Source organism: Procambarus clarkii, chromosome 9, assembly GCF_040958095.1.
Source record: "Procambarus clarkii isolate CNS0578487 chromosome 9, FALCON_Pclarkii_2.0, whole genome shotgun sequence".
NCBI lineage: Eukaryota > Metazoa > Arthropoda > Malacostraca > Decapoda > Cambaridae > Procambarus > Procambarus clarkii.
Genome location: NC_091158.1, coordinates 48,321,796 through 48,334,166, shown reverse-complemented (window position 1 = coordinate 48,334,166; position 12,371 = coordinate 48,321,796).

Here is a 12,371-nt window from a genome sequence, read left to right as displayed (position 1 = left end):
ACTTCGAGATATATATACATCTCAAACATCTCAACTTCCCGAGGGCACCAGATGAGTGTGAGGGTAGTCTGCGTTTTTCGTCAAGCCACTGTCAATGTGAGAGAACTCGTGTCCAGCTTATAAGCCTATACTTGCATAAACCACAAGTGAAGATTAACAATCTTTGGACAACACCCACCAGTGGGACTCGAACCCAGAAAGCACAACTACCTTCCAGTAGCTGCCATAACTAGTACGCTTTAAACCACTACACCATCAGACCCTACAAAGAAGTAGAGACTTCGAGATATATATACATCTCAAACATCTCCACTTCCCGAGGGCACCAGATGAGTGTGAGGTTAGTCTGCATTTTTCGTCAAGCCACTGTCAATGTGAGAGAACTCGTGTCCAGCTTATAAGCCTATACTTGCATAAACCACAAGTGAAGATTAACAATCTTTGGACAACACCCACCAGTGGGACTCGAACCCAGAAAGCACAACTACCTTCCAGTAGCTGCCATAACTAGTACGCTTTAACCCACTACACTATCCGACCCTACAAAGAAGTAGAGACTTCGAGATATATATTCATCTCAAACATCTCCACTTCCCGAGGGCACCAGATGAGTGTGAGGTTAGTCTGCGTTTTCCAATACTTCCATAAACCACAAGTGAAGATTAACAATCTTTGGACAACACCCACCAGTGGGACTCGAACCCAGAAAGCACAACTACCTTCCAGTAGCTGCCATAACTAGTACGCTTTATCCCACTACACCATCAGACCTTACAAAGAAGTAGAGACTTCGAGATATATATACATCTCAAACATCTCCACTTCCCGAGGGCACCAGATGAGTGTGAGGTTAGTCTGCGTTTTTCGTCAAGCCTCTGTCAATGTGAGAGAACTCGTGTCCAGCTTATAAGCCTATACTTGCATAAACCACAAGTGAAGATTAACAATCTTTGGACAACACCCACCAGTGGGACTCGAACCCAGAAAGCACAACTACCTTCCTGTAGCTGCCATAACTAGTACGCTTTAACCCACTACACCATCCGACCCTACAAAGAAGTAGAGACTTCGAGATATATATTCATCTCAAACATCTCCACTTCCTGAGGGCACCAGATGAGTGTGAGGTTAGTCTGCGTTTTCCTATACTTCCATAAACCACAAGTGAAGATTAACAATCTTTGGACAACACCCACCAGTGGGACTCGAACCCAGGAAGCACAACTACCTTCCAGTAGCTGCCATAACTAGTACGCTTCAACCCACTACACCATCAGACCCTACAAAGAAGTAGAGACTTCAAGATATATATACATCTCAAACATCTCCACTTCCCGAGGGCACCAGATGAGTGTGAGGTTAGTCTGCGTTTTTCGTCAAGCCACTGTCAATGTGAGAGAACTCGTGTCCAGCTTATAAGCCTATACTTGCAAAAACCACAAGTGAAGATTAACAATCTTTGGACAACACCCACCAGTGGGACTCGAACCCAGAAAGCACAACTACCTTCCAGTAGCTGCCATAACTAGTACGCTTTAACCCACTACACCATCAGACCCTACAAAGAAGTAGAGACTTCGAGATATATATACATCTCAAACATCTCCACTTCCCGAGGGCACCAGATGAGTGTGAGGTTAGTCTGCGTTTTTCGTCAAGCCACTGTCAATGTGAGAGAACTCGTGTCCAGCTTATAAGCCTACACTTGCATAAACCACAAGTGAAGATTAACAATCTTTGGACAACACCCACCAGTGGGACTCGAACCCAGAAAGCACAACTACCTTCCAGTAGCTGCAATAACTAGTACGCTTTAACCCACTACACCATCAGACCCTACAAAGAAGTAGAGACTTCGAGATATATATACATCTCAAACATCTCCACTTCCCGAGGGCACCAGATGAGTGTGAGGTTAGTCTGCGTTTTTCGTCAAGCCACTGTCAATGTGAGAGAACTCGTGTCCAGCTTATAAGCCTATACTTGCATAAACCACAAGTGAAGATTAACAATCTTTGGACAACACCCACCAGTGGGACTCGAACCCAGAAAGCACAACTACCTTCCAGTAGCTGCCATAACTAGTACGCTTTAACCCACTACACCATCCGACCCTACAAAGAAGTAGAGACTTCGAGATATATATTCATCTCAAACATCTCCACTTCCCGAGGGCACCAGATGAGTTTGAGGTTAGTCTGCGTTTTCCTATACTTCCATAAACCAAAAGTGAAGATTAACAATCTTTGGACAACACCCACCAGTGGGACTCGAACCCAGGAAGCACAACTACCTTCCAGTAGCTGCCATAACTAGTACGCTTCAACCCACTACACCATCAGACCCTACAAAGAAGTAGAGACTTCAAGATATATATACATCTCAAACATCTCCACTTCCCGAGGGCACCAGATGAGTGTGAGGTTAGTCTGCGTTTTTCGTCAAGCCACTGTCAATGTGAGAGAACTCGTGTCCAGCTTATAAGCCTATACTTGCAAAAACCACAAGTGAAGATTAACAATCTTTGGACAACACCCACCAGTGGGACTCGAACCCAGAAAGCACAACTACCTTCCAGTAGCTGCCATAACTAGTACGCTTTAACCCACTACACCATCAGACCCTACAAAGAAGTAGAGACTTCGAGATATATATACATCTCAAACATCTCCACTTCCCGAGGGCACCAGATGAGTGTGAGGTTAGTCTGCGTTTTTCGTCAAGCCACTGTCAATGTGAGAGAACTCGTGTCCAGCTTATAAGCCTATACTTGCATAAACCACAAGTGAAGATTAACAATCTTTGGACAACACCCACCAGTGGGACTCAAACCCAGAAAGCACAACTACCTTCCAGTAGCTGCAATAACTAGTACGCTTTAACCCACTACACCATCAGACCCTACAAAGAAGTAGAGACTTCGAGATATATATACATCTCAAACATCTCCACTTCCCGAGGGCACCAGATGAGTGTGAGGTTAGTCTGCGTTTTTCGTCAAGCCACTGTCAATGTGAGAGAACTCGTGTCCAGCTTATAAGCCTATACTTGCATAAACCACAAGTGAAGATTAACAATCTTTGGACAACACCCACCAGTGGGACTCGAACCCAGAAAGCACAACTACCTTCCAGTAGCTGCCATAACTAGTACGCTTTAACCCACTACACCATCCGACCCTACAAAGAAGTAGAGACTTCGAGATATATATTCATCTCAAACATCTCCACTTCCCGAGGGCACCAGATGAGTGTGAGGTTAGTCTGCGTTTTCCTATACTTGCATAAACCACAAGTGAAGATTAACAATCTTTGGACAACACCCACCAGTGGGACTCGAACCCAGAAAGCACAACTACCTTCCAGTAGCTGCCATAACTAGTACGCTTTATCCCACTACACCATCAGACCCTACAAAGAAGTAGAGACTTCGAGATATATATACATCTCAAACATCTCCACTTCCCGAGGGCACCAGATGAGTGTGAGGTTAGTCTGCGTTTTTCGTCAAGCCTCTGTCAATGTGAGAGAACTCGTGTCCAGCTTATAAGCCTATACTTGCATAAACCACAAGTGAAGATTAACAATCTTTGTACAACACCCACCAGTGGGACTCGAACCCAGAAAGCAAAACTACCTTCCAGTAGCTGCCATAACTAGTACGCTTTAACCCACTACACCATCAGACCCTACAAAGAAGTAGAGACTTCGAGATATATATACATCTCAAACATCTCAACTTCCCGAGGGCACCAGATGAGTGTGAGGGTAGTCTGCGTTTTTCGTCAAGCCACTGTCAATGTGAGAGAACTCGTGTCCAGCTTATAAGCCTATACTTGCATAAACCACTAGTGAAGATTAACAATCTTTGGACAACACCCACCAGTGGGACTCGAACCCAGAAAGCACAACTACCTTCCAGTAGCTGCCATAACTAGTACGCTTTAACCCACTACACCATCAGACCCTACAAAGAAGTAGAGACTTCGAGATATATATACATCTCAAACATCTCCTCTTCCCGAGGGCACCAGATGAGTGTGAGGTTAGTCTGCATTTTTCGTCAAGCCACTGTCAATGTGAGAGAACTCATGTCCAGCTTATAAGCCTATACTTGCATAAACCACAAGTGAAGATTAACAATCTTTGGACAACACCCACCAGTGGGACTCGAACCCAGAAAGCACAACTACCTTCCAGTAGTTGCCATAACTAGTACGCTTTAACCCACTACACCATCAGACCCTACAAAGAAGTAGAGACTTCGAGATATATATACATCTCAAACATCTCCACTTCCCGAGGGCACCAGATGAGTGTGAGGTTAGTCTGCGTTTTTCGTCAAGCCACTGTCAATGTGAGAGAACTCGTGTCCAGCTTATAAGCCTATACTTGCAAAAACCACAAGTGAAGATTAACAATCTTTGGACAACACCCACCAGTGGGACTCGAACCCAGAAAGCACAACTACCTTCCAGTAGCTGCCATAACTAGTATGCTTTAACCCACTACACCATCAGACCCTACAAAGAAGTAGAAACTTCGAGATATATATACATCTCAAACATCTCCACTTCCCGAGGGCACCAGATGAGTGTGAGGTTAGTCTGCGTTTTTCGTCAAGCCACTGTCAATGTGAGAGAACTCGTGTCCAGCTTATAAGCCTATACTTGCATAAACCACAAGTGAAGATTAACAATCTTTGGACAACACCCACCAGTGGGACTCGAACCCAGAAAGCACAACTACCTTCCAGTAGCTGCCATAACTAGTACGCTTTAACCCACTACACCATCAGACCCTACAAAGAAGTAGAAACTTCGATATATATATACATCTCAAACATCTCCACTTCCGGAATGCACCAGATGAGTGTGAGGTTAGTCTGCGTTTTTCGTCAAGCCACTGTCAATGTGAGAGAACTCGTGTCCAGCTTATAAGCCTATACTTGCATAAACCACAAGTGAAGATTAACAATCTTTGGACAACACCCACCAGTGGGACTCGAACCCAGAAAGCACAACTACCTTCCAGTAGCTGCCATAACTAGTACGCTTTAACCCACTACACCATCAGACCCTACAAAGAAGTAGAGACTTCGAGATATATATACATCTCAAACATCTCCACTTCCCGAGGGCACCAGATGAGTGTGAGGTTAGTCTGCGTTTTTCGTCTAGCCACTGTCAATGTGAGAGAACTCGTGTCCAGCTTATAAGCCTATACTTGCATAAACCACAAGTGAAGATTAACAATCTTTGGACAACACCCACCAGTGGGACTCGAACCTAGAAAGCACAACTACCTTCCAGTAGCTGCCATAACTAGTACGCTTTAACCCACTACACCATCAGACCCTACAAAGAAGTCGAGACTTCGAGATATATATACATCTCAAACATCTCCACTTCCCGAGGGCACCAGATGAGTGTGAGGTTAGTCTGCATTTTTCGTCAAGCCACTGTCAAAGTGAGAGAACTCGTGTCCAGCTTATAAGCCTATACTTGCATAAACCACAAGTGAAGATTAACAATCTTTGTACAACACCCACCAGTGGGACTCGATCCCAGAAAGCACAACTACCTTCCAGTAGCTGCCATAACTAGTACGCTTTAACCCACTACACCATCAGACCCTACAAAGAAGTAGAGACTTCGAGATATATATACATCTCTAACATCTCCACTTCCCGAGGGCACCAGATGAGTGTGAGGTTAGTCTGCGTTTTTCGTCAAGCCACTGTCAATGTGAGAGAACTCGTGTCCAGCTTATAAGCCTATACTTGCATAAACCACAAGTGAAGATTAACAATCTTTGGACAACACCCACCAGTGGGACTCGAACCCAGAAAGCACAACTACCTTCCAGTAGCTGCCATAACTAGTACGCTTTAACCCACTACACCATCAGACCCTACAAAGAAGTAGAGACTTCGAGATATATATACATCTCAAACATCTCCACTTCCCGAGGGAACCAGATGAGTGTGAGGTTAGTCTGCGTTTTTCGTCAAGCCACTGTCAATGTGAGAGAACTCGTGTCCAGCTTATAAGCCTATACTTGCATAAACCACAAGTGAAGATTAACAATCTTTGGACAACACCCACCAGTGGGACTCGAACCCAGAAAGCACAACTACCTTCCAGTAGCTGCCATAACTAGTACGCTTTAACCCACTACACCATCCGACCCTACAAAGAAGTAGAGACTTCGAGATATATATTCATCTCAAACATCTCCACTTCCTGAGGGCACCAGATGAGTGTGAGGTTAGTCTGCGTTTTCCTATACTTCCATAAACCACAAGTGAAGATTAACAATCTTTGGACAACACCCACCAGTGGGACTCGAACCCAGGAAGCACAACTACCTTCCAGTAGCTGCCATAACTAGTACGCTTCAACCCACTACACCATCAGACCCTACAAAGAAGTAGAGACTTCAAGATATATATACATCTCAAACATCTCCACTTCCCGAGGGCACCAGATGAGTGTGAGGTTAGTCTGCGTTTTTCGTCAAGCCACTGTCAATGTGAGAGAACTCGTGTCCAGCTTATAAGCCTATACTTGCAAAAACCACAAGTGAAGATTAACAATCTTTGGACAACACCCACCAGTGGGACTCGAACCCAGAAAGCACAACTACCTTCCAGTAGCTGCCATAACTAGTACACTTTAACCCAATACACCATCCGACCCTACAAAGAAGTAGAGACTTCGAGATATATATTCATCTCAAACATCTCCACTTCCCGAGGGCACCAGATGAGTGTGAGGTTAGTCTGCGTTTTCCTATACTTCCATAAACCACAAGTGAAGATTAACAATCTCTGGACAACACCCACCAGTGGGACTCGAACCCAGAAAGCAAAACTACCTTCCAGTAGCTGCCATAACTAGTACGCTTTAACCCACTACACCATCAGACCCTACAAAGAAGTAGAGACTTCGAGATATATATACATCTCAAACATCTCAACTTCCCGAGGGCACCAGATGAGTGTGAGGGTAGTCTGCGTTTTTCGTCAAGCCACTGTCAATGTGAGAGAACTCGTGTCCAGCTTATAAGCCTATACTTGCATAAACCACAAGTGAAGATTAACAATCTTTGGACAACACCCACCAGTGGGACTCGAACCCAGAAAGCACAACTACCTTCCAGTAGCTGCCATAACTAGTACGCTTTAACCCACTACACCATCAGACCCTACAAAGAAGTAGAGACTTCGAGATATATATACATCTCAAACATCTCCACTTCCCGAGGGCACCAGATGAGTGTGAGGTTAGTCTGCATTTTTCGTCAAGCCACTGTCAATGTGAGAGAACTCGTGTCCAGCTTATAAGCCTATACTTGCATAAACCACAAGTGAAGATTAACAATCTTTGGACAACACCCACCAGTGGGACTCGAACCCAGAAAGCACAACTACCTTCCAGTAGCTGCCATAACTAGTACGCTTTAACCCACTACACTATCCGACCCTACAAAGAAGTAGAGACTTCGAGATATATATTCATCTCAAACATCTCCACTTCCCGAGGGCACCAGATGAGTGTGAGGTTAGTCTGCGTTTTCCAATACTTCCATAAACCACAAGTGAAGATTAACAATCTTTGGACAACACCCACCAGTGGGACTCGAACCCAGAAAGCACAACTACCTTCCAGTAGCTGCCATAACTAGTACGCTTTATCCCACTACACCATCAGACCTTACAAAGAAGTAGAGACTTCGAGATATATATACATCTCAAACATCTCCACTTCCCGAGGGCACCAGATGAGTGTGAGGTTAGTCTGCGTTTTTCGTCAAGCCTCTGTCAATGTGAGAGAACTCGTGTCCAGCTTATAAGCCTATACTTGCATAAACCACAAGTGAAGATTAACAATCTTTGGACAACACCCACCAGTGGGACTCGAACCCAGAAAGCACAACTACCTTCCTGTAGCTGCCATAACTAGTACGCTTTAACCCACTACACCATCCGACCCTACAAAGAAGTAGAGACTTCGAGATATATATTCATCTCAAACATCTCCACTTCCTGAGGGCACCAGATGAGTGTGAGGTTAGTCTGCGTTTTCCTATACTTCCATAAACCACAAGTGAAGATTAACAATCTTTGGACAACACCCACCAGTGGGACTCGAACCCAGGAAGCACAACTACCTTCCAGTAGCTGCCATAACTAGTACGCTTCAACCCACTACACCATCAGACCCTACAAAGAAGTAGAGACTTCAAGATATATATACATCTCAAACATCTCCACTTCCCGAGGGCACCAGATGAGTGTGAGGTTAGTCTGCGTTTTTCGTCAAGCCACTGTCAATGTGAGAGAACTCGTGTCCAGCTTATAAGCCTATACTTGCAAAAACCACAAGTGAAGATTAACAATCTTTGGACAACACCCACCAGTGGGACTCGAACCCAGAAAACACAACTACCTTCCAGTAGCTGCCATAACTAGTACGCTTTAACCCACTACACCATCAGACCCTACAAAGAAGTAGAGACTTCGAGATATATATACATCTCAAACATCTCCACTTCCCGAGGGCACCAGATGAGTGTGAGGTTAGTCTGCGTTTTTCGTCAAGCCACTGTCAATGTGAGAGAACTCGTGTCCAGCTTATAAGCCTACACTTGCATAAACCACAAGTGAAGATTAACAATCTTTGGACAACACCCACCAGTGGGACTCGAACCCAGAAAGCACAACTACCTTCCAGTAGCTGCAATAACTAGTACGCTTTAACCCACTACACCATCAGACCCTACAAAGAAGTAGAGACTTCGAGATATATATACATCTCAAACATCTCCACTTCCCGAGGGCACCAGATGAGTGTGAGGTTAGTCTGCGTTTTTCGTCAAGCCACTGTCAATGTGAGAGAACTCGTGTCCAGCTTATAAGCCTATACTTGCATAAACCACAAGTGAAGATTAACAATCTTTGGACAACACCCACCAGTGGGACTCGAACCCAGAAAGCACAACTACCTTCCAGTAGCTGCCATAACTAGTACGCTTTAACCCACTACACCATCCGACCCTATAAAGAAGTAGAGACTTCGAGATATATATTCATCTCAAACATCTCCACTTCCCGAGGGCACCAGATGAGTTTGAGGTTAGTCTGCGTTTTCCTATACTTCCATAAACCAAAAGTGAAGATTAACAATCTTTGGACAACACCCACCAGTGGGACTCGAACCCAGGAAGCACAACTACCTTCCAGTAGCTGCCATAACTAGTACGCTTCAACCCACTACACCATCAGACCCTACAAAGAAGTAGAGACTTCAAGATATATATACATCTCAAACATCTCCACTTCCCGAGGGCACCAGATGAGTGTGAGGTTAGTCTGCGTTTTTCGTCAAGCCACTGTCAATGTGAGAGAACTCGTGTCCAGCTTATAAGCCTATACTTGCAAAAACCACAAGTGAAGATTAACAATCTTTGGACAACACCCACCAGTGGGACTCGAACCCAGAAAGCACAACTACCTTCCAGTAGCTGCCATAACTAGTACGCTTTAACCCACTACACCATCAGACCCTACAAAGAAGTAGAGACTTCGAGATATATATACATCTCAAACATCTCCACTTCCCGAGGGCACCAGATGAGTGTGAGGTTAGTCTGCGTTTTTCGTCAAGCCACTGTCAATGTGAGAGAACTCGTGTCCAGCTTATAAGCCTATACTTGCATAAACCACAAGTGAAGATTAACAATCTTTGGACAACACCCACCAGTGGGACTCAAACCCAGAAAGCACAACTACCTTCCAGTAGCTGCAATAACTAGTACGCTTTAACCCACTACACCATCAGACCCTACAAAGAAGTAGAGACTTCGAGATATATATACATCTCAAACATCTCCACTTCCCGAGGGCACCAGATGAGTGTGAGGTTAGTCTGCGTTTTTCGTCAAGCCACTGTCAATGTGAGAGAACTCGTGTCCAGCTTATAAGCCTATACTTGCATAAACCACAAGTGAAGATTAACAATCTTTGGACAACACCCACCAGTGGGACTCGAACCCAGAAAGCACAACTACCTTCCAGTAGCTGCCATAACTAGTACGCTTTAACCCACTACACCATCCGACCCTACAAAGAAGTAGAGACTTCGAGATATATATTCATCTCAAACATCTCCACTTCCCGAGGGCACCAGATGAGTGTGAGGTTAGTCTGCGTTTTCCTATACTTGCATAAACCACAAGTGAAGATTAACAATCTTTGGACAACACCCACCAGTGGGACTCGAACCCAGAAAGCACAACTACCTTCCAGTAGCTGCCATAACTAGTACGCTTTATCCCACTACACCATCAGACCCTACAAAGAAGTAGAGACTTCGAGATATATATACATCTCAAACATCTCCACTTCCCGAGGGCACCAGATGAGTGTGAGGTTAGTCTGCGTTTTTCGTCAAGCCTCTGTCAATGTGAGAGAACTCGTGTCCAGCTTATAAGCCTATACTTGCATAAACCACAAGTGAAGATTAACAATCTTTGTACAACACCCACCAGTGGGACTCGAACCCAGAAAGCAAAACTACCTTCCAGTAGCTGCCATAACTAGTACGCTTTAACAACTACTTCCAGTAGCTGCCATAACTAGTACGCTTTAACCCACTACACCATCAGACCCTACAAAGAAGTAGAGACTTCGAGATATATATACATCTCAAACATCTCCTCTTCCCGAGGGCACCAGATGAGTGTGAGGTTAGTCTGCATTTTTCGTCAAGCCACTGTCAATGTGAGAGAACTCATGTCCAGCTTATAAGCCTATACTTGCATAAACCACAAGTGAAGATTAACAATCTTTGGACAACACCCACCAGTGGGACTCGAACCCAGAAAGCACAACTACCTTCCAGTAGTTGCCATAACTAGTACGCTTTAACCCACTACACCATCAGACCCTACAAAGAAGTAGAGACTTCGAGATATATATACATCTCAAACATCTCCACTTCCCGAGGGCACCAGATGAGTGTGAGGTTAGTCTGCGTTTTTCGTCAAGCCACTGTCAATGTGAGAGAACTCGTGTCCAGCTTATAAGCCTATACTTGCAAAAACCACAAGTGAAGATTAACAATCTTTGGACAACACCCACCAGTGGGACTCGAACCCAGAAAGCACAACTACCTTCCAGTAGCTGCCATAACTAGTATGCTTTAACCCACTACACCATCAGACCCTACAAAGAAGTAGAAACTTCGAGATATATATACATCTCAAACATCTCCACTTCCCGAGGGCACCAGATGAGTGTGAGGTTAGTCTGCGTTTTTCGTCAAGCCACTGTCAATGTGAGAGAACTCGTGTCCAGCTTATAAGCCTATACTTGCATAAACCACAAGTGAAGATTAACAATCTTTGGACAACACCCACCAGTGGGACTCGAACCCAGAAAGCACAACTACCTTCCAGTAGCTGCCATAACTAGTACGCTTTAACCCACTACACCATCAGACCCTACAAAGAAGTAGAAACTTCGATATATATATACATCTCAAACATCTCCACTTCCGGAATGCACCAGATGAGTGTGAGGTTAGTCTGCGTTTTTCGTCAAGCCACTGTCAATGTGAGAGAACTCGTGTCCAGCTTATAAGCCTATACTTGCATAAACCACAAGTGAAGATTAACAATCTTTGGACAACACCCACCAGTGGGACTCGAACCCAGAAAGCACAACTACCTTCCAGTAGCTGCCATAACTAGTACGCTTTAACCCACTACACCATCAGACCCTACAAAGAAGTAGAGACTTCGAGATATATATACATCTCAAACATCTCCACTTCCCGAGGGCACCAGATGAGTGTGAGGTTAGTCTGCGTTTTCCTATACTTCCATAAACCACAAGTGAAGATTAACAATCTATGGACAACACCCACCAGTGGGACTCGAACCCAGAAAGCACAACTACCTTCCAGTAGCTGCCATAACTAGTACGCTTTAACCCACTACACCATCAGACCCTACAAAGAAGTAGAGACTTCGAGATATATATACATCTCAAACATCTCCACTTCCCGAGGGCACCAGATGAGTGTGAGGTTAGTCTGCATTTTTCGTCAAGCCACTGTCAATGTGAGAGAACTCATGTCCAGCTTATAAGCCTATACTTGCATAAACCATAAGTGAAGATTAACAATCTTTGGACAACACCCACCAGTGGGACGCGAACCCAGAAAGCACAACTACCTTCCAGTAGCTGCCATAACTAGTACGCTTCAACCCACTACACCATCAGACCCTACAAAGAAGTAGAGACTTCAAGATATATATACATCTCAAACATCTCCACTTCCCGAGGGCACCAGATGAGTGTGA